Source organism: Urtica dioica, chromosome 6 (genome assembly GCF_054948205.1).
Source record: "Urtica dioica subsp. dioica isolate 48M chromosome 6, U.dioica_male_clone48M_v1_H2, whole genome shotgun sequence".
Classification (NCBI taxonomy): domain Eukaryota; kingdom Viridiplantae; phylum Streptophyta; class Magnoliopsida; order Rosales; family Urticaceae; genus Urtica; species Urtica dioica.
The window spans coordinates 39,891,240-39,913,054 of NC_142761.1; the positions used below are offsets into that span (position 1 = coordinate 39,891,240).

The 21,815-nt window shown below is 46.3% G+C and overlaps 1 long non-coding RNA gene across 3 annotated transcripts; it reads left to right on the plus strand.

Moving 5' to 3' along the window:
- Positions 1 to 7,137: 7,137 nt before the first annotated feature.
- On the plus strand, positions 7,138 to 21,302 carry LOC149394089 (uncharacterized). Of its 3 annotated transcripts, XR_016299846.1 has the most exons (4): positions 7,138 to 7,443; positions 8,322 to 8,433; positions 8,817 to 8,912; positions 20,678 to 21,302. It is a non-coding gene; the product is annotated as an uncharacterized LOC149394089 (long non-coding RNA). The 3 variants fall into 3 exon arrangements; XR_016299845.1 differs by lacking the exon at positions 20,678 to 21,302 and having other exon boundaries at positions 8,817 to 9,493; XR_016299844.1 differs by lacking the exons at positions 8,817 to 8,912; positions 20,678 to 21,302 and having other exon boundaries at positions 8,322 to 8,580.
- Positions 21,303 to 21,815: the final 513 nt, after the last annotated feature.

Consider the following 21,815-nt stretch of genomic DNA (forward strand, 5'->3'; position numbering starts at 1 on the left):
GAGCTGTGAAGCCACATAGCTACGAGTCTGTTACATGTCTCTTGAAGAGCTTCTACGTTCCAACCTTCGTCGTTGAAAATGCATTTGTTTCTTAGAATCCAAATCGCACAAAATCCCGCAAGCACTCCTGTTTTTACTGCTGCCACCCATCGAGCCTTTTTCCTAGTCGATGTGTGAACCTGGAAAAAATCAGCCAACAAAATAACAGAAGAAGCGTGGATACCGACTTTACCGAAGAACCAACTCCACCAACTCGCCGCTGCAGGACAGTCAACAAATAAATGTTGATCATCCTCTGCAGCACTTTTGCACACCATACAGCAATTAGGACACAAAACCCGATGTGAATTTGGCCTTTGAATGCGTTCAGCCATGTTGACTCGTTTGATAGCAATCCTCCACCCAAAAATCTTCACTTTTTCCGGAGCCGCTGAACTCCAAATAGCGCTGATAAACGTCCCAGAGGGGGCAGTAGCCGCCTGAGAGATGGCTGCGGCCATGCTTTTTACTGAGAACTCCTCCGAATCGTCCATCAACGCCTTTCGATCCTCCAATCCTTCCCACAAGGGCACTTCTTCAAGCATGTCTAAAAGTGTAGCCAATTCCATCGTCTCACGGTCTGACAAGTTTCTTGGGAAATTGAAGTTCCAATCCATGGCTTCAAATAAAAGCGAGGAAGGGGAAGCCAAACTAGCGATATGGGATCCTTTCAACGGGCAGAGTCGGTATAGTCCGGGGAACCTCGCTTTTGTGCTCATTCCCTCTAACCATGAATCCTCCCAAAACCAGACTCTTGATCCGTCACCTATTATCCACTTGCAATGCTTATGAAAATCATCGTGTACCAAATTGATTGATTTCCACGGACTACGAAGTGTGTGTCCCGTAGCGGGGCCAGGGTCCCACCCATTTTCATGGTAACCGTAAATGGCGACTATCACCTTGTGCCAAAGAGCCCTAGGCTCAAGTTGAAAACACCATAACCAGTTTGCGAGTAGTGCCAAGTTTTTCTCTCTCAAACCTCCTAGACCCAAACCGCCCTTTTCCTTTGGCCTACAACATACCTCCCAAGCGACTCCGGAGTAGCCTTTCCGGCCTTCAAAGCCTTCCCAGAAAAAGCTTCTCATGATTTTCCCCAAGTCATCTGCCACCCCTTTGGGCATTTTGAACACCGACATAAAATATGTTGCAAGAACGGATAGCACCGACTGAATCAAGGTCATCTTACCGCCTTTCGAGAGGAACCCCATTTTCCACCGGCCAGCCTTTTAGTTGCCTTTGAGAGGATGGGATCCCAAAAAGTTTTGCTTCTCGGATTGTTGTCTAAAGACATACCAAGGTAGGATATCGGCCATGTTTCCTTTTGACAACCGAGAGTGGCAGCCAAACGCGTACAATCGACCGGGTCGCTGTTGATCCCTATTAGGCTGATTTTCTCAATATTTATTTTAAGCTCAGAATCGTCGCAGAATCTAGAAATGATATCGATCATATTCACCCGATTATGTTCATCAAACTCCCCGAAAATGAGCGTGTCGTCTGCAAATTGGAGGTCGGAGATTGAAAGGGCTCCTAAAGAAAGAGCATGGAAATTTCCTTCCACTACTCCGCGCGTGATACGTCTTGACAAAGCATCCGCTACCAAGATGAGGAGGAAAGGCGACAGAGGATCGCCTTGTTGAACCCCTCTCGATCCTGAGAAGTGTCTCAGATCTTTACCGTTCACAATAACCGAGAAAGACACCAAGGAAAGGCAGCCTTTGACCCACTTCCTCCATCTAACATCGAAACCTTTGCCTTCCAACACGAAGTCCATAAAGTTCCAATCCACCATATCGTGCGCTTTTTCAAAGTCGATTTTGAGGACCGATCCAATTTTTTTAGTCCTACTTGTCTCCTCAACCATTTCATTGGCTATGAGTATGAGATTCGTAATCTGCCTACCTTTGACAAAGGCGCCTTGGAATTCTGAAATGGTTTTTTCAAGAACATTTTTAATCCTCTTTGCCAAGACTTTAGCCAAAATTTTGTAGAGACCCGTCACCAAACTGATTGGCCTAAAGTCCTTAGCTCTACATGCGTTGAGCTTTTTTGGAATTAGATAGATGAAAGTCTCATTGACACTTTTATTCATTACTCGTGTTTCCCAAAATTCTCCAAAGAATTGAAGGACTTCATGTTTGATCGTCTCCCAAATATCTTAGAAGAAAGCCAAAGAGAAACCATCCGGCCTGGGCGACTTGTTCCTTTCACATGCGAAAACCGCCGCCCGAATTTCATCTTCCTCGAAAGGTGAAGAGAGAATTCCAGTGCTCTCCTCGTCTGTGGCTTCCCATTCTATGTTGTTCCACTCATATCTTGTTGTAGCGCCGGCCTGGTAGAGATTTTTTAAAAAATGATTTATTTCCTCCACGATTTCAGCCTCGGCTATCGTGATGGACCCGTCGGACTTTTCCAATTCCACAGCGCGTTTTTGGCTTTCCTAGCGCTTAATAAATTGTGGAACATACTCGTGTTTTCGTCGCCGAATTCGGCCAAGCTGATTTTCGATTTGAACCTGGCCGCTCTTTCTTCGTTTGCTAAAATGCCATCTAGTTGACCCTTGAGGAAAGCTCTCTCGTGTCGTAACTCTTACGTCCAGTCATCACCCCATTCGACACTGTCCAAGCAGGTAATCTCCTTCTCGATTCTGAGTTTTTGCCCGTATCTCCTTTCTTTCTCCACTACAGACCAAGCCTTAACTTTGTTTTTGAGTTTGTAAAGTTTTCCCATGATTCGGTGTCCTGACCATTCTTGCCGGCACCGCTTCTGACCATGTACTTTAACCAAATCTTTGAATTCGGGATTATCCAACCAGTCATTATCTAGCCTAAAAGGAACTGGACCCCAGGTTGCCATATCCGTGGTTATGATCAACATGAAGTGATCTGATACCCCTCTTAGTTGAACCTCTTGTTGGTAATAGGGAAAGATTATCCGTCAACCTGGTGAGAACAAAAATCGATCCAAACGTGAACAAGTCGGATTCTCCCGGAAATTAGACCAAGTGTACTCGCCGTTTGAAATGGGGGGGATCAAACAAGGATAGCTCTGCGATTATTTCGTTGAAGCATCTCATACTCCGCCTTGCCCGAACGGTTTTGTTCTTTTTCGATGCGAATCTAACAACATTAAAATCTCCTCCCGCGCACCAATTCTTGCCACAAATTTTCCCAAGGCTAGCCAACTCATCCCAAAACTCATTCCTTTCTCTCAACCGGCATGGTCCGTACACCCCTGAAAACCACCACGAGGAATCACCATGCATAACCTTTATCGACACTGAAAAATCCGCCAGTAGCGAATCCTCCACCAACACCCTCCTAGAATCCCATACAATCACTATGCCGCCCGAAGCACCGATGGACGGTAGGGAAACCCATTCCTTAAACCTAGAACTCCAAATACTACCTATAAACCTCATGTCTATGTTTATTCTCTTTGATTCTTGCAAGACCAGAATATCCGGATTAGCTTTGCACACAAGGGATTTAATTCCCATGCGTTTGTCGGGGTGAGATGTACCCCTAACATTCCAAGATAATATCTTCATAAAAACGGTACCTATAAACCTCATGTCTATGTTTATTCTCTTTGATTCTTGCAAGACCAGAATATCCGGATTAGCTTTGCACACAAGGGATTTAATTCCCATGCGTTTGTCGGGGTGACATGTACCCCTAACATTCCAAGATAATATCTTCATAAAAACGGTACTTCCCTCCTTTTGAGCTTTGACTTTCCGTAGCTCATATTAAAATCCAAGTTTTTAATTCTTTTCTGGCCCCCTTGGAGCGTTGTGGGTTTCCTTTTTCGTTTACCCGAGACTCTAGTTGCCTTCAATACGCTCTTCCCAGAGCAATCTTTTCGTGAAGTTAGAGGAGCGGACAAAGAAGGAGAGAGAGGAACCTTAGGCTTTTTCCTGCCTTTCGATGTGAAAGAGCCGCCATCGGAGCTGATCGCCTCCTCGGTTCCAAGCAGAGCAGCCACTCCTTCCAAACCGTCTGCCGAATCTAATCCATGGTCGTCCTCGGTGGAGCAAAAGATTTCTTCAAAAAAACCCTCTTCCGGGAGGATTCCCATATCATATTTACCATTACCCCATCTTGATCGTGTCCAACTTTATCATCCTCATCCATGCCTCCGGGATGAGGTTTGAAAGTCGACTCTTCCTCTTGGTTGCCTAACCACTACCTTTGAGAATAGCTTTTGCCATAAACTCCATTTTTTTGTTCACCCACTTCAGAGTCGCTCACGTAGTTTGACTTGTCCACGTCCTTGTAGACAAAATCATTCCACCTTTTGATAATCTAACTCTGAAGATTTTGCGCAATTTTGGGCGACGAATAAGGGAGAAACGATCGCAGCTCTTGGTCGTTTTTTGTGACGTTATGTCCGTCATTTTTTCCGATGCGACCCCGAGGTCCGATTGTGCATCAGTGAAAATAGCCTTTTTAGTAGTTGAAGACACTTTTTGAGGCCCAACCCTAGAAACGCAGTCGTTGCGGTGGATTTCATTGATTTGGTCGGCCAATCTCGCATGCAAAAAACAGACTTCTCTAGGGCAACATTGCGATCGAGCTGGAAAATCAGAGGATATGGCTTTGCTATCTACTTTTTCGGGGTTTCTTGATTAACCGCATGTACCTGCCCAATCAGCGAGTCTTCTCCGTCTTTTGAGACACCGGTCCTGTTTACGCCGAAAGCAGTTTCAGTAACATTGGAGACGAGGGAAAGGTCATCATCCGTGCACCGACGGTTAGATGACTCAGGGAAATCCATCTCGAGATATCCTTGAGTTTTGGCCATAGCCCCGTCCTCCCTTCTACAGTTCCGGCAAGGATTTGTTCCTAAAAATCCTTCGTATACCTCTTTTCCTTTATTGGCTAATTCCGACTGCCGATTAGATGCCGGAGGAGAGACCCCTTGACCCTCTGTTGTATTAACTCTATGGATCCAGAGAAAGGGACCTTTAGGCGATTCCTCCAGGTTAAAGATCCATACTCGGATCTGAGAAGCACCGTAAGGAAGCTCTAACCACGGCAAAAGAAGGCCTCTTGTCAGCCCCCGGAGCTTGATCTTCGCGTACCTTAGATCGGTCAGTTCCAATGTCTCTTTGGTGATTTGAATTATCCCTCCAAACTTTGTACCGATCGTTTTCAGAGCGTGAACATTCCATAAGTCGAAAGGTAGTCCTTCGATGCCGATCCATCCATTTCCTATGCTCGCACGGTTGTCCTCCCACTGATCCAACGCCTCACATTCCTTCAAAATATCGACGTTTTTCCTGTTATTGAAGATGACTCCTTCTTTTAGGATTTTCTCTCTTTCTTCCTTGTCCCTGCACCATATAATGCCTTTGTTTCCCGAAAAAGGTGAAACAAAGACATCAATTCCAGTTAGCCTTTTGATGGCGTGCTGGAGAGGGGTTGCCTCTGATTACCTCTCCGACACTCAACATTAGTGGGGTTGAGGTGGATAAGAGGGTTTAGTGTTTAGAGGCAAAGAGATAAGTGAAACGAGTGAAGTACGAGTTCGACAACGTTTCGAGGCTCAAATTTGGATTACCTTGGGTCAAGAGGCGGACCCTTGCATTTATAGGCGACCAATGGGTGGTTTGAGCACACCTTGGCCGAGTGGAGTCAGGGCTGCCATCGGCCAAGTGTTGCTCGAACTGGCCGATGGTCGGATGGATGTTTTGCTCGGCCATTGGCCTAGAGATGCTCGAGCTAGCCAACGGTCGAGAACAATCTTTGGGCCGGCCATCGGTCGGGGCAGCCTCGAGCCGACCGATGGCCATGTGTAACTTCTGCTCGGTCATTGGCCGAGTGGTGCTCGGGCCGGCCAATGGCCGAGGCTGGGTCTTGGGCCGGCCAATGGCCGAGTCTAGCTCGGGCCGACCATTGGCAGGTGGGTCTTCGTGTCACCGGTCCGAGATGGGACGGTAACATTAGCCCTCCGAGTTTATCATCGGGGGTGGCCTGTGTAATAAACTCAAGGTTCTTCCGTCACCGTCGACCCGTCTAAGCATCTCGTCGTCAAAAGGTACAACTTTTCTCCATTTAGTAATATTTAAATCATCCTCCGCTTGTATTTTTCTCATTACACGTGTCGATGGACCCTTCCAACCACCTTTCGGTGAGTGGGTCCTTTGATGAAGACCTCTCTTCTTTTCTAGGAGACTCTTTGGTGGATTCGGACGGATTTTAAGACAAATTCCCTATGTCCCTAGCCGATCATTCACTTCATACGCCGCTGTGCTAGAATTTTTCTGGGAGTGGAGAGATAAGCATGACCGGTGGTGATTTTTCTTCGGAGGATGCGTGGGTGGCCGGTGAGGACCGCTCTCCGACGACAAGCGAGGTTGATGCACTAGAGGCGCCGGCCTGGGTAGTCCTGGTGCGTGGTGGACTGGCGCCGGTGGAGATGCGTGCTGAGGATGACCCACGCGACCCGGGCAGGACGAGCCCCGGGGAGATCTTGCATGACCCGGGCGAGGCGCGTCTGGCTGGGGCGAGCACCAGGGAGAGGTTGCACAGTTTAGGCGAGGCCGGACCGAGAGATGCGCGTGCCATGGGATCTGTTCGGCCGGATGCTGGTGGAGCCGGAGAGGCGCGCGGCCCGGGCGAGGCGAGCAGGGGAGGCCACGCGTCGGGCCCGGGCGACGTCATCTAGGCCGATGTCGGTGATGGAAATGAGGTGCGCTGTTTGAGGGGAGTCATCTGGACGATCGTCAATGGTGTTAGAGCTCCGGGCGAACACCGGTGGATGTGTGCCAGCGCCGGGCGACACAGTCTGTGGCAGCGCCGGTATCGGGGATCTAGCGCACTGATTGGGTTTTTCAAGATTATTTCTAATGAGTTAAGGACAAGATTGCGAGGTTTTATTTTGGAAGGACTTATGTGCAACAAAATGAAGGACGAAATTGAAAGAAAAAAATAGAAAGGGGTCATTTGCTGAGCGACGTGTCCACTTGTGGTGCAACCACATGTCTTCCATGTGTCGTATTGAAGAGCTGCCATGTGGATATTTTTTCTCCACCTCTAAATATCGGCCACCTCACCATTCCATTCTCTCTCTCTCTCTCTCTCTCTCTCTCTCTCTCTCTTTCTTCTTTCTTTTCCTTCGTCTCTCCCGCGTGCGCACAGCCACACCTGCAACGAGGAAAAAAAAAACGCTGTTAGCTCAAATCATTATCATCACCGATCATCACCATAGTCACCCTCCCTTCTCTTTTTCTTCTCTCCTCATCTTCGCGCGCCATCTCCGTCGTGAGCCTCCATCACCGCGCACTCCGAGCTGAGGAGAACGAGACTCGCCGTGAACCGCCGTGACGCCGGAGCCAGAGAAAACGTCGGGGAAAAAGTGGGAACTCATCAAGGACACTCAATTCCACGGATTGAGGTGAGAATTTCTCTTCCCGGATGGATTTTCGTTTCTAGGGTTCATAGATCCAAATTGGGGGGTTTTTGAATCCGTGATGATTTCTGAGAAATTGGTTGGTTTTGTGTGTTGATTGGGCTTAATTATTGATGTTGATGATTTGAAATTGAGGATTGAACTCAGAATTTCTTGGTTGTGGTTTGAATTTGGCCGAATTTTTGAAAAAGAAAAACTGTTTACAGCCTCTGTAAATCGACGTGGACAGACCGGTATGCTCTGAGTTCTTATTTTTTTAATATTTTTCATGGATAGTAGACTGTATGAGCTTTCTAAAATGACCAAGAACATGTAAATCCATTGAGTATTGAATGAATTATGAATTTTCAAAGATTGTGTTTCGCAGCAGTAATTAAAGGATTTTTAGAATTGTAACATTGAATTACGGGCTATTTTTGAGATAGCTATTCTTGTCGTATATATGCTTGTAATATCTCGTTAGAAAGCTACGTGAGTCTACTTTCATTTGCCGCTAGAGTGAATCGATTTCAAGTTTTGTAGCTCGAGTTATGATAGCTTAAGCGGTAGTGGGTCAGGCTGTCGGGAAATTCTTTTGATTTGTTTATGTTTGTCGAGCGTTCGTTTCTTGTGTGTTCAGTCGGGGCTGGTTAAGTGTTTGTTTGGTTTGGAGTTGGTTAGAGTGTTTTGAGGTTTATGTTGGAGTTTCAGTTAGCTCGGGTTCGGTTTGGTATGGTCGGGTTCATTGAGATGTATGGTTCGTCTTTTTATCAAAGTCTCGGGAGTCTCTCGGGTCTTAATGAGAGACCGAGAAATTGGATTTCATGGTTCGAGTCTGTGCTGGAATTAGTGGTTGACTCGATCTCTGTTTTTGAATTTCACAGCTTGATTACAGATCTAGACGGACGAGCGGGAACCGGACAAGTCGAAGGCGACGAAGCCGGGTTTTGAAGATTTTAAGAAAAAGAGTTATCGAAATCAAAGCTCGATTAACTCGTGAGTCTTTTTATCGCTTATAGCGTTTAAATATTCTTGGATTTGATTATGTAATGTATTTCCTGTATTTAAATAAATAATTTATGATTATTTATTTAAAAACGTTTAAGAATTTAATTTAATTATTCGCTTTGGAATTCTCGGTTACTTTTTATTCGGGTCAATTTATTTAAGACTCATAATCATATTATTGGATTTTATTTCGTATTATTCTCGATACGAAAATATGTGAGTCTTGAATAAAACGACTTCCGAAAAACCGGAGAATAATAACTTAAATTCTCGAATTTCGAACCGACTCGAATCTAATCTTGACAACGAAACTTATCTTTTCAAGTAGTTTTGAACCTAATAACTAACGAAGTTTCAACTTCGGATTCTAGTTCTCTCGACGCTTTAGGACGTGCTAAAGGTCTCGGGAAGTGTGTAAAGCAAAGTGTCCTCCGGAATTCATCGAGTTCTCCGACGAACTACTCCGGGTAAGCGAGATTTAGGTTTGGGGCACCAAAAGGGGAATGGTGCCTAGTAGAATAATTATTTATGTTTGTTCGTTTAATCCTAAAATCAAGAGAAACCCTCAGTTAGACAAGACGACTTAATAAGGCTACTAACTAATAAGATAATAAATGATAGGGTTAAACGATTAACGGGTTAAGAACCTTAAAGCCTTTAAAGCTATGTTAAGCTTATGTAATAGGTTTTACCCCTTCGTCTTGATGAAGAGGACAACATGAGGAGGAAAGACGGTGTCCTCCAGATTCAATCCCGAGAGGAACTATTCTAGGAGAAGGTCCAGTCTCACAGCTGTCGACAACTCATTCTAAAATACTTAAGGAGCCATACAGTGAAATGAATAATGTGAATGACGGGCTTTATCCCGATAAGATCTCCTCCTGTAATAAGGTAGGCAGGTAGGCTGTAGACAGCTCCTGTAAAACGTAATGAACCCTTGCCGGCAATGTAGCGGGTGGCATCCCCAGAGGCCCTTTAATGAAAAGTATGAGAAAAGTATTGAGCGGAAGATGATTTTCCTGCTTTCATTAATCGGCAATATATAGAATACAATTAGGTTAACTACTTCCTAAAATAAAGTAAAAAATCTGCTACAGTTAAAACAGAATAAAATCTAATAATATAATTAAAACTAATTCCTAAATTAGACGCAGCTAATTATCTACAGAATAACTTGATTCTCTACCGACTAACACTCCCCTCAAGTTGGTGCAAAGATATCTATCATGCCCAACTTGTTAATGAGTTCTTCAAACTTTTGGCGATAAAGTCCTTTGGTAAGAACACCTGCGAGTTGTTCCGTTGTTGGAACAAATGGTATGCAGATTTCTCCTCTTTCTAACTTCTCATTGATGAAATGACGATCAATCTCCACGTGTTTAGTTCGGTCATGCTGGACTGGATTGTGTGCAATGCTGATTGCTGATTTGTTGTCACAAAACAGTTGCATAGGGGATTCGCACTCAATCTTCAATTCATCCAGGATGCCTCTCAACCACATCACCTCACATAATCCTTGAGCCATAGCTCTAAATTCTGATTCTGCACTGCTTCTAGAGACCACATGTTGCTTCTTTGTCCTCCATGTCACAAGATTTCCCCAAATGAACGTGCAATAGGCTGAGGTAGATCTTCGGTCGTCTGAGTTTCCTCCCCAATCAGCGTCAGTGAAGACCTCAACTTGTCTGCTCTGATTTTTAGTGAAGAGTAGACCCTTTCCCGGACTTCCTTTGAGGTAATGCAGGATTCTATAAACTGCCTCGAGATGTTTTTCTGAAGGACTGTGCATAAATTGACTGACCAAGCTCACAGCATAGGCAATGTCAGGCCGAGTGTGAGCTAGGTAAATCAGTTTTCCAACAAGTCTTTGATATCTCCCTTTATTTGCTGGAACATCTTCTTCTTTTTGGAGCTTGTGATTTGGATCAATCGGAGTAGAACACGGCTTGCAACCAAGTAGACCGGTTTCTATTAACAGATCCAACACATACTTTCGTTGAGAAATAGCAATTCCACGGTCCGATCGAGCTACCTCCATTCCCAAGAAGTACTTGAGGTTTCCCAAGTCCTTAATCTCGAATTGTTTTTCCAGAAACTCTTTTAGCTCAGTCAGCTCACTCTCGTTGCTGCCTGTCATCACTATATCATCTACATACACAATTAGGATGGCGATTTTACCTTCCTCATTATGTTTGTAGAACATTGTGTGATCCGAGTGAGCTAGCCGATAGCTCTTCTCCTTCATGGCCTTTGAGAATCTTCCGAACCATACCCGAGGTGATTGCTTGAGACCATATAACCCTTTTTTAGTCTACACAGATCTCCGCTGGGATGTTTGTCAAATCCAGGTGGAAATTGCATGAACACCTCTTCCTCAAAGTCTCCATTCAGGAATGCGTTTTTTACATCAAGTTGTAACAAAGGCCAATCTTGGTTCACAGCTAGGGAAAATAAGACTCGTACCGTGTTGAGCTTTGCCACCGGAGCGAATGTTTCTTCATAATCCAGACCGTAGGTTTGTGTAAAACCTCGAGCCACAAGTCTGGCTTTGTATCGCTCTACCTGACCATCAGTTCGATTTTTGACCGTGAATATCCACTTACAGCTGACAACATGCTTTCCCTCAGGTAGGCGTGTCACATCCCACGTGTCGTTCTTCTTGAGTGCTCGCATCTCTTCCAAGACTGCCTCTTTCCACCTTGGAATACTTATTGCTTCCTGTATAGAACTCGGAATCTCATCAGTAGTTATGCGGGTGATAAAGGCTCTAAAGGCTGGAGATAGGTTTAGGTAGGAAACATACTTCGACAAAGGATAAAGAGGATGTTTAGTGCACTCTCTAACACCTTTCCTAATGGCTATCGGGTCCTCAAATTGATTTTGTGATGGTTCAACGGTGTCACCCTGTCCACTATGGGCTGGCTCTTCTAAGGATTCATCAGAAAATATGGGAGACATATTACCTTGACTGGAGCTTGGATCCGATGAGGGCATTGTTTCAAGTATTGGAGACTCGTGACTCCCCCTTGAGTGAACCCGGAATTCAGAGGTTGAATCCTTAGCGGGACTAGTTTGAGAGTCATTATCTGGTGAAATATTTGGTGTAGCATTAACTTGATCAGGTTCTATGTTTTCAGTTGTTACTTGCTTTGGTAAAACATCATTTACTTCCCCAAAACGATCTTCAATATTTGTAATCTCCCCCTGAAGAGAAGTTTTTTTAAAAAAAAGGTTTTGATTCAAAAAATGTGACATCACTACTTGTGAAAAGTTTGTCCGAGCTTGGATCAAAACACTTAAAACCTTTTAGAGTTGGTGAATATCCTAGAAAAATGCACTTAATGGCTCTAGGATCTAATTTTCCCCTATTTTTATCATGAACGTGAATAAAGGTAACACAACCAAAAACTTTAAGAGGTACATGTGTAAAGCATCGGTTTCCAGGAAAATATTTTTGAAGAGTATTTATTGGTGTGTTATAGTTCAATACTTTGCTTGGCATTCTATTAATTAGATAGGAAGCAGTAAGTATTGCCTCACCCCAAAATCTTTTAGGAACATTCATAGAAAACATCAAAGCTCGGGTAACTTCTAGTAGATGTCTATTTTTTTTTTCAGCAATACCATTTTGTTGCGGTGTATCAACACACGAACTTTGGTGGATTATGTCTTTTTCATTTAAAAAATCTCCCATAATTTTGTTGAAATATTCTCTTCCATTATCAGTTCTAAGAATTTTAATATGGGTTTGAAATTGATTCTTGATCATTTTGTAAAAAAAATTTAACGTACTAGCAGCATCTGATTTCTCTTTTAATAAATAAATCCAAGTATTTCTAGTGTGGTCATCAATGAAAGTGATAAACCACCTAGTTCTTGAGAGATTTTTAACCCTTGAAGATCCCCACATGTCACTATGTATTAGAGAAAAAGGTTTAGATGGCATGTATTTTAACGCAGGAAATACAGATCTTTTCTGCTTAGCTAGTTGACAAATTTCACATTGCAAAGAATCCAAATCTTTATTCTTAAACAAAACATGAAATAAATGTTTAAATATCCAAAACTAGGATGCCATAACCGAAAATACCATAACAATATTTCATCAGATAATGATAATAAACTAGAAGATTGAGGTTGCTGAATTTGTTTACTCAAGTTGGAATCTATATAGAAGATGTTGTTGGCCCGTCTAGGGCCAACGGGAACAAGGGCATCTCTTCGACCCACATGGCTGGTACGAGATCTTGGGCGGCGAAACCCTGACTCAACCAGGGGCCAGCCCAAACCAGTGGCCAAGTCAAAACCCAGCCATGGGCCGAGTCAATGACTCACCCGGCCATTGGCTGGGTCAAATGGCTCACTCGGCCATTGGACAGTTCACTCGGCCAATGGCCGAGTGAACCCCTCAGCCACCAAGGCAGTTCACTCGGCCATTGGCCGAGTGAACCTTCCAGCAGTTCACTCGGCCAATGGCCGAGTGAACCCCTCAGCCACCAAGGCAGTTCACTCGGCCATTGGCCGAGTGAACCTTCCAGCAGTTCACTCGGCCAATGGCCGAGTGAACCTTCCAGCCGCCCCTGCAGTTCACTCGGCCATTGGCCGAGTGAACCTTCCAGCAGTTCACTCGGCCAATGGCCGAGTGAACCTCAGCCGGCCCAAGACCTTCACTCGGCCAATGGCCGAGTGAACCTCACCACCATGTTCACTCGGCCATTGGCCGACCCAGCCTCCTCCAAGGCCGACCCAAACATTCTCACTCGGCCAAGGGGTCTTCAAACCACCCCTTGGCTGCCTATAAATACCAAGGCACCCCCCTTGGTCCAGGTAATCCATTCTTGAGTACTGAAACGCTGTCGAACTCGTACCTCGCTCGTTTCTCTCAAGTCTCGGCCTCTAAACACCCCTAAAACCTCTATACTCCACCTCAATCCCACTAATGTTGAGCGTCGGAGAGGTAAACAGGGGCACCCCCCCTGTTTCCCCTTTGTAGTTCACAATCTCTTTCTTGCTTTTCAGGTATCGAGACAAGGTGAGCTTCACCCATAGCTAAGGGACGACTTGGGACACCAAGTCCGACACGCTCGAGTCAAGACGAGACCACTTGGTCCGGCCTTGGGTCTAACCGTCTTTGGCTCCTAAATAGTTGTCCGAAAAACTGCGACAACATTTTGGCGCTAGAAGGAGGGGGATCTCTCGACCTTGACGACGCATTCCCTCTACCAGTTTTCTCCCTTTGTTCTCACGACTCTCGAGAGATGAGTCACATTCCCACTACCTCCGCGGGTACCCGAGCGACGAGCTCGAGGTACGGTCTTCGACGCCTCGCACATCGTCTTGAAGGGCAACCTCGCGATAGCGAGAGCCAGCCCCAAGACCCGACGATTGACCCCGAGGCCGTACTCCGAGAGGACACGGCCCGGCGGCTTGCGGAGCTCCTTGACCGCCCCGGCGTCGACGGTTCGCTCATAGCCGACCTCCTCGGCTATGACGTTGAAGATAGGTCCGCCAAAGACTACTTCGACTCCGAATATGTGGGGGAGTCGAGGACCAACGAGGCAACGCCTAGCCTCGCCCCTTCGCGGCCCGAGAGGCCCAACGACGCTTTGGCCGGGCCGTCGCACCTAGCGCGGCAGAAGGCACGGTCGCATTCCCGGGGACTCGCCCCCTCGGTTTCAAGAGGTGGCCGGACACGGCCCCTCGCCGAGGAGAGAGCGACTCTGGTAGACGATGGGGCCGACAGCCGAAGCGCCCGCCGGACGGCCCGACCAAGGGCGACCTCGCCTCGCCCCGCACCGAGTGCGGACCTTAGAGAGCGCTTGACGGCGCAGAGAAACTCCCGAGGGGAGGATCTCCGCCAAAGGCTAAACTCTCGAAGGGACGCGCTCCCCGCCGCAACTCTCGGCCGGCCGCAGGCCAATGTCGTGGACCAAGCGTCCAACGAACGCCAACCGGTGACTCCCGTGGCCCCGACGGTCGGCCCCGCTAACGGGCTCGACATGGTCACGATGATTCAAAGCCTCCAGAATCAAATCATCGAAATGAGGGAGTCGGGGAGGCAAAGGCCGTACGGAGGGATCGAGGAATCATACTCTCCCTTCGCCGCGCAAATCCTCGCGCAACCATGCGTGGGGAACTTCAAGTTACCGTCCATTCCCCCCTACGATGGACGTACGGACCCCCACTTCCACGTCCAACACTATGAGACGTGGATGACTATGCAAGGGCAGGCGGACGCCACCCTCTGCCAAGCCTTCAGCCTGACCCTCACAGGCTCGGGGTTTGAATGGTTCCGAAGTCTGAGGCCTGGAAGCATCCCGTCCTTCCGGGCCTTGCGAGAGGCTTTCCTCGCTCGCTTTGCCACGCTTGTGGCACAAAAGAAATCGAAGACCCACCTCCTCTCCATTCGACAAGGGAGAGACGAGACATTGAGACAATACCTCGCTCGCTTCACCGAGGAGTCTCACAAAGTCGAGGGCTTCGACGACAAGGACGCCATCACGGCGATCACCGAGGGAGTTCGCACGGGCGACTTCCTCAAGTCCATTGTAGGGCAAGTCCCGCGAGACATGGCGGAGCTGATGACGAGAGCCCGCACACATATGGGAATCGAGGACTATCTCGATGGCCGCGATGGCCGAAAGCCAGGAGGACAAGGTAGTCGCCACCGCGAAGAACGGGACGAAGATCGCCCCGACCCTCAAAGCAAGAGGAGCAAGGGAGGCCGGGCCCCTAACGGTCGCCCCCTCTCCGGTCCAAGATCGTCGCACGTTGATAGCTTCCGAGCGTCATCAACATACACCCCTCTGAACACTCCGCAAGAGCGGATCCTAGCTCTGCATCGCGACGAGCTAGGAAGTCCGGCTCCTCTAGCGAAGGATCCCGCGAAGAGGGATCGGAACAAGTTCTGTGAGTACCACCAGGATCACGGGCATCTGACGTCCGAGTGCTATCATCTTAGGCGTCAGATCGAGGCCCTGATTCAAGTCGGGAAATTAAAAGAGTATGTCCTGAGAACGGTCGGGGCGGCCACGGTGCACGAAGGCCGTCCACGGCGGGGAAGGAAGGGTCCGGCGACGGTGAATGTCATGGACCAGGCAGCGATTGAAGAACCGGAGAGCTCACAGCTGCATGTCGTGGGCTAAGCCCGTCCCCTTTTCTCATTATGTCATTTTATTTTAAGACAATCTCGAATTTCAATAAGGCCAATGGCCCAAGGATGTAATTTTTGACTATTTGTGCATGATAATTGTATCACATTTCACCTCGAAGTCTTTATCTTGCTGCATTATAATTTCTAGTCTCCTCTACGAGTACACGAGAAACTCGGGGGGCTAATGGGAAACAATGCTCAACGAAGAACAATGCTCGACGAAACTAGAGTTCGCTCGCTCAACAAAAAAAAAAAAAAAAAAAAGAAACAAAAAAGACGTGCAAATCGATTATGCCTTCGTTGGCGAGTCGAGAAAAGTAAGACGCGCACAACAAAACAAAGACGTGCAAATCGATTATGCCTTCGTTGGCAAGTCGAGGAAAGAAAGACGCGCACAAAACGACGAAGACGTGCAAATCGATTATGCCTTCGTTGGCAAATCGAGAACATAAGACGCGCACAACAAAACAAAGACGTGCAAATCGATTATGCCTTCGTTGGCAAATCGAGAACATAAGACGCGCACAACAAAACAAAAGACGTGCAAATCGATTATGCCTTCGTTGGCAAGTCGAGAAAAGTAAGACGCGCACAAAACGACGAAGACGTGCAAATCGATTATGCCTTCGTTGGCAAATCGAGAACATAAGACGCGCACAACAAAACAAAGACGTGCAAATCGATTATGCCTTCGTTGGCGGGTCGAGAAAAGTAAGACGCGCACAATACAAAAAAGACGCGCAAATCGATTATGCCTTCGTTGGCAAATCGAGAAAACAAGACGCGCACAATACAAAAAAGACGTGCAAATCGATTATGCCTTCATTGGCAAGTCGAGAAAACAAGACGCGCACAATACAAAAAAGACGTGCAAATCGATTATGCCCTCATTGGCAAGTCGAGAAAACAAGACGCGCACAACACAATAAAGCCGTGCTAACCGATCACGCCCTCATTGGTAGATCGAGAAAATGAGCCACGCACGATCAACCCGAAACAAAAAAGTCGTCCCTCGCGGCGCGCGAAGGCCGTTCCTCATGATGCAAACCCGAGAGCATTCATCCCGCGTCCGCATAAAAGCGTAGATTTTGAGTTTCCACTCGACCTACGCTCGACCGGAAACTCGGGGGGCTAATGTTGTTGGCCCGTCTAGGGCCAACGGGAATAAGGGCATCTCTTCGACCCACATGGCTGGTACGAGATCTTGGGCGGCGAAACCCTGACTCAACCAGGGGCCGGCCCAAACCAGTGGCCAAGTCAAAACCCAGCCATGGGCCGAGTCAATGACTCACCCGGCCATTGGCTGGGTCAAATGGCTCACTCGGCCATTGGACAGTTCACTCGGCCAATGGCCGAGTGAACCCCTCAGCCACCAAGGCAGTTCACTCGGCCATTGGCCGAGTGAACCTTCCAGCAGTTCACTCGGCCAATGGCCGAGTGAACCCCTCAGCCACCAAGGCAGTTCACTCGGCCATTGGCCGAGTGAACCTTCCAGCAGTTCACTCGGCCAATGGCCGAGTGAACCTTCCAGCCGCCCCTGCAGTTCACTCGGCCATTGGCCGAGTGAACCTTCCAGCAGTTCACTCGGCCAATGGCCGAGTGAACCTCAGCCGGCCCAAGACCTTCACTCGGCCAATGGCCGAGTGAACCTCACCACCATGTTCACTCGGCCATTGGCCGACCCAGCCTCCTCCAAGGCCGACCCAAACATTCTCACTCGGCCAAGGGGTCTTCAAACCACCCCTTGGCTGCCTATAAATACCAAGGCACCCCCCTTGGTCCAGGTAATCCATTCTTGAGTACTGAAACGTTGTCGAACTCGTACCTCGCTCGTTTCTCTCAAGTCTCGGCCTCTAAACACCCCTAAAACCTCTATACTCCACCTCAATCCCACTAATGTTGAGCGTCGGAGAGGTAAACAGGGGCACCCCCCCTGTTTCCCCTTTGTAGTTCACAATCTCTTTCTTGCTTTTCAGGTATCGAGACAAGGTGAGCTTCACCCATAGCTAAGGGACGACTTGGGACACCAAGTCCGACACGCTCGAGTCAAGACGAGACCACTTGGTCCGGCCTTGGGTCTAACCGTCTTTGGCTCCTAAATAGTTGTCCGAAAAACTGCGACAACAGAAGAGTCCCCCTCTTTCCTTAACATTGCCAATCATCTTCCCCGAGCGCCGGTCCTGAAGAAAGCACCCAAAAGAATTAAAGGTAAATTGGTAGAAGGAACCAAAAACAAGTTTGCTCACAGATAAAAGGCTACATGCGAGATTGGGAACATGTAACACATTATTTAGGGTAAGGGGTGGTGAGACAATGACAGAACCCTTTCCAGCAATTGGCAAGAAAGAGCCGTTAGCAATTTTTACCTTTTGGGAACCTGAACAAGGTAAATAGGAGCTAAACACATAAGATGATCCTACCATATGATCTGTTGTCCCAGAATCTATGATCCAAGGGTTAGTATCTCTTATTTTGACATTCATGGCTGATATAAAGGTACCTTTTTGTCCTAAGGAAGAGGATGGGATTGTGGAGGATGTCTGATGAGAATTCCATAAGTTAAACATTTGTTCTAAGTGTTCTTTGGTGAAAAGGGGTTGTTCGGATGACATGGTTGGAGCTGTTGACTCGTTGGAGCTGTGAGAGGCATGGGAGGCAGCTTTGTCACGAGCAGATCGATGTGATGGCTGGAAGTCTTCAGGCTTTCCATGGAGTTTCCAACACTTGGCCTTCACATGGCCAGGTTTGTGACAGTGGTCGCAGATGGGACGGTCACATTTCTTTTGGAAGCGAGTCGTCATGGCCGTAGTCTCAACCGGGCTGATTGCTGACTCATTGCTTCTCGGTTCGAGCATGACCTAGCGACGGCTTTCTTCTCTTCGCACTTCTGCAAAGGCCTCTCAAGAGTTGGGCAGTGACTCTCGTCCGAGGATTCTTCCTCTGACTTCATCGAGTTCTTTGTTTAGCCCGGCTAAGAAATCAAAGACCCTATCTTTCTCCACCATTTTTTGATAGAATGCCCTATCTGTGGCGCAGCTCCACTCATAGTTGCAATACAGATCTAATTTCTGCCAGAGAGTCCTTAGATCAGTGTAATATTGAGTGACAGTCTTTTCACCTTGTTTTTCCTTTCTCAGACGGGTCTTTATCTCGAACAGCTGGCCGGCGTTGCCAAGATCCGAGTAGGTTTCTTTTACCGCATTCCAGATCGCGCTTACGGTTGATAGGAATAGGTATGTCCTTCCTAGACTCGTTTCCATAGAGTTCACCAGCCATGACATGATCATGGAATTTTCTGCCTCCCACGTTGCATATGCCTCGTCAGTTTCTTTCGGCTGCACTATAGAACCTGAGAGATAGCCAAACTTTCCTTTACCTTGGACATAAAGTTTGACCGATTGAGACCACTCCATAAAATTCCCTCCGTTCAGCTTGTGAGAGGTTATGGAGATGTTGTGGTTCAGATTGTGATCAGAATGAGCAGCAGGGGAACTCAGTCCACCAGACCGAGTGGAAGTCCCGGTTGAACCGATACTGGTAATACTCGGATCAGCCATGAGAATTGGCTGAACCTATATATGTGTTTTATTGTGTTTTAGCTCTGATACCATATGAGGAAAATATTGAGCGGAAGATGATATTCCTGCTTTCATTGATCGGAAATATATAGAATACAATTAGGTTAACTACTTCCTAAAATAAAGCAATAAAATCTGCTACAGTTAAAACAAAATAAAATCTAATAATATAATTAAAACTAATTCCTAAATTAGACGCAGCTAATTATCTACAGAATAACTTATTCTCTACCGACTAACAGAAAGTCGATGAGTGGCTTCAGGTAAGTCGACGGGTGGCTTACTTGTCCTTAGGGAAATATGAACCCTGGAGCAACCAGGGATTGGTGAGGGTTTGATCCCCTCTACCAAGCGCGCATTAAGGCCCTCCTACATGTGCTAGTGGATCCCAGACGTTAGAACTTCGGCCTTCTAAGGACTAGGCTCAAGTTCTCGGAATGGTTTACTCATCTCTTATGAACGGCTGCGGACTGAAGTGTTGATTGACCAGTCCACTGATGTAAGGCGCCGAGATGAGTGAGATGGATGAGTTCCTAGGAAATCGGTTGTTAGCCGGATTCCTATATGATTGTGTGATTGTTTGTTTTAGAACTGAGTTCTAAAACTATATATGTTCATGTTATTGAATAATCTTTTGCTATGCTACTTGAATGATTGAACTTCTTTATTCTTCTGAATCTGTCATCTGTGTTCATCATCTGAATCTATGCATCTCATATAGTAGTAGGTTACATATCCTACTTACTAAGTCGGTGTGACTTACCCCATAAATCCCTCTGTTGTTACATTAATTGGCGATTTAATGTTGGCAAAATATTTAAAGAATCGTGATATATTATTTCAGATAGAATTGTGTCTTGTTACGATTATTCTGGAAGCGTTACAGTTTCTGTTGTAACAGTTTGCGCAACAATTACGGCCCATTCACTTTTGGGCTTTTCTATTCCGAATTGAAGTAGGATTCCAGCGTGGATTAATGAGATAATGGGCTAGTGTTCCCAATCCGACTTCAAGATTTGTGTTGACCTAGTTTTCTCATATAAATAGGTCATCACCTCACTTTCTACACTCACGCCTTTTTGAGAGATTTATTTGAGTGTTTAGCTGAGCTTAGAACGGCATGTGTTCAAGCTCTTAAGGTGGTTTGTTACCTCTGCTTGGCGGGTGATTGTATTAGAAGCAAGAGGTTAGGTTTTCCATTTGTTCTTTGTTGGGAAACACGTGAAGAAGTCTCGAGAGAGATTTTCTGTGGGAATCGAGGGGATCTCGTACTTAGGGGGAGCCTAAGTTGCTGTTGAAGAGGATAGACGTAGGTTGGGTAGCTAGCGAGGGAGTCGTTGAGTGTAAATACTTATTGTACAACGTCATCATAGTAAATTGCTTTCCACCAGGCAAAGGCCCTCCAGACGTAGGCACGAATTGCCGAATTGGGTTACCAACTCTGGTGTCTTTTTATTATTCCGCACTCATATCGTTAATCTTTTGTTTCTCTAAATTTCAGCAACTGCCGCACTTTCTGTTACAACAAATTCTGCAACAGCTGCGTAGAATCAGTTATTTCACCCTCTTCTTGTAGATAAGACAAAAGCTCAAGCGAAGCAAGAGTGCTAGTCAAGGTAGATCTCATGACGACTTGTGGCATAGGAAGTGTCTTTTTGGGAAATGGGTGTCAGGTTTTTGAAAACCGAGCTTGTATGCTCGTGGAAGTTTTATATAGTTTTTTAAAGAACTTTTATAATATAATAACGTTTAGATGATCGGCCCGAAACTTCTTTTACGTTTTGAAATTCGGTTAACACGATTATGGGCCCGTGCTTATGAATAGCAAGCTAGGGTAGTCCGCATTTTTGTAACTCTTTTAGAAGCAATTTTTTTTTTACCGGTTTTTAGCGGACTATCTCTAGGAACCCTTGTTATTCCTTATATGTAAATTAATTTTACTTCCGCTGTTTGTTTAATGAACGTTTTGTAAATGATGTTTGAAAGCGTTTTATTTTTCCTTTCGGTTGAAAAAATAATGGAATATGAAAATGTTACGGGAAAGGTCGCGATCCGAGGGCGACGGGTATCCTGCGGGTCGTGAAAGATGCAAACTGAAATAAATTTGCGCCCGATTATGCATCATCGATGGCATTCTTTTCAAAAGAAGCTCCACTGACCCTTATCTTAGATGCGTCTCCAAAAGCGAGGTATCCCAAATATTATCAGAGATACACGAAGGAGAATGCGAAAAGCACGTCGGAGGGAGAGCCTTAGCCATTAAAGTAAAAAGGAAAGAAAATTTTTGGCCAACCATGGTAAAAGATTGCGAAAAGCACTCCCGACACTGTGACAAATGCCAAAGGCATGCCCTAAACATAAGGCATCCAACAGAAGTACTGGCCTCGATCTCAGCATTGTATTCATTCATGAAATGGTCAATGGACATAGTAGGACCAATTCCCATTGCACCCGACGGGCTAAAATTCCTACTAGTTCTGACTGATTACTTTTCAAAATGGATAGAAGCCGGATCTTTCTCTTTAATCAAAGACCTAGACGTTCATGACTTCATTTGGAAGGACGTTATATGTCGACATGGAGCTCCACAGGAGATCGTCGCCGATAATGGCGCAAAATTCACATCTAAGCGGTTTAGA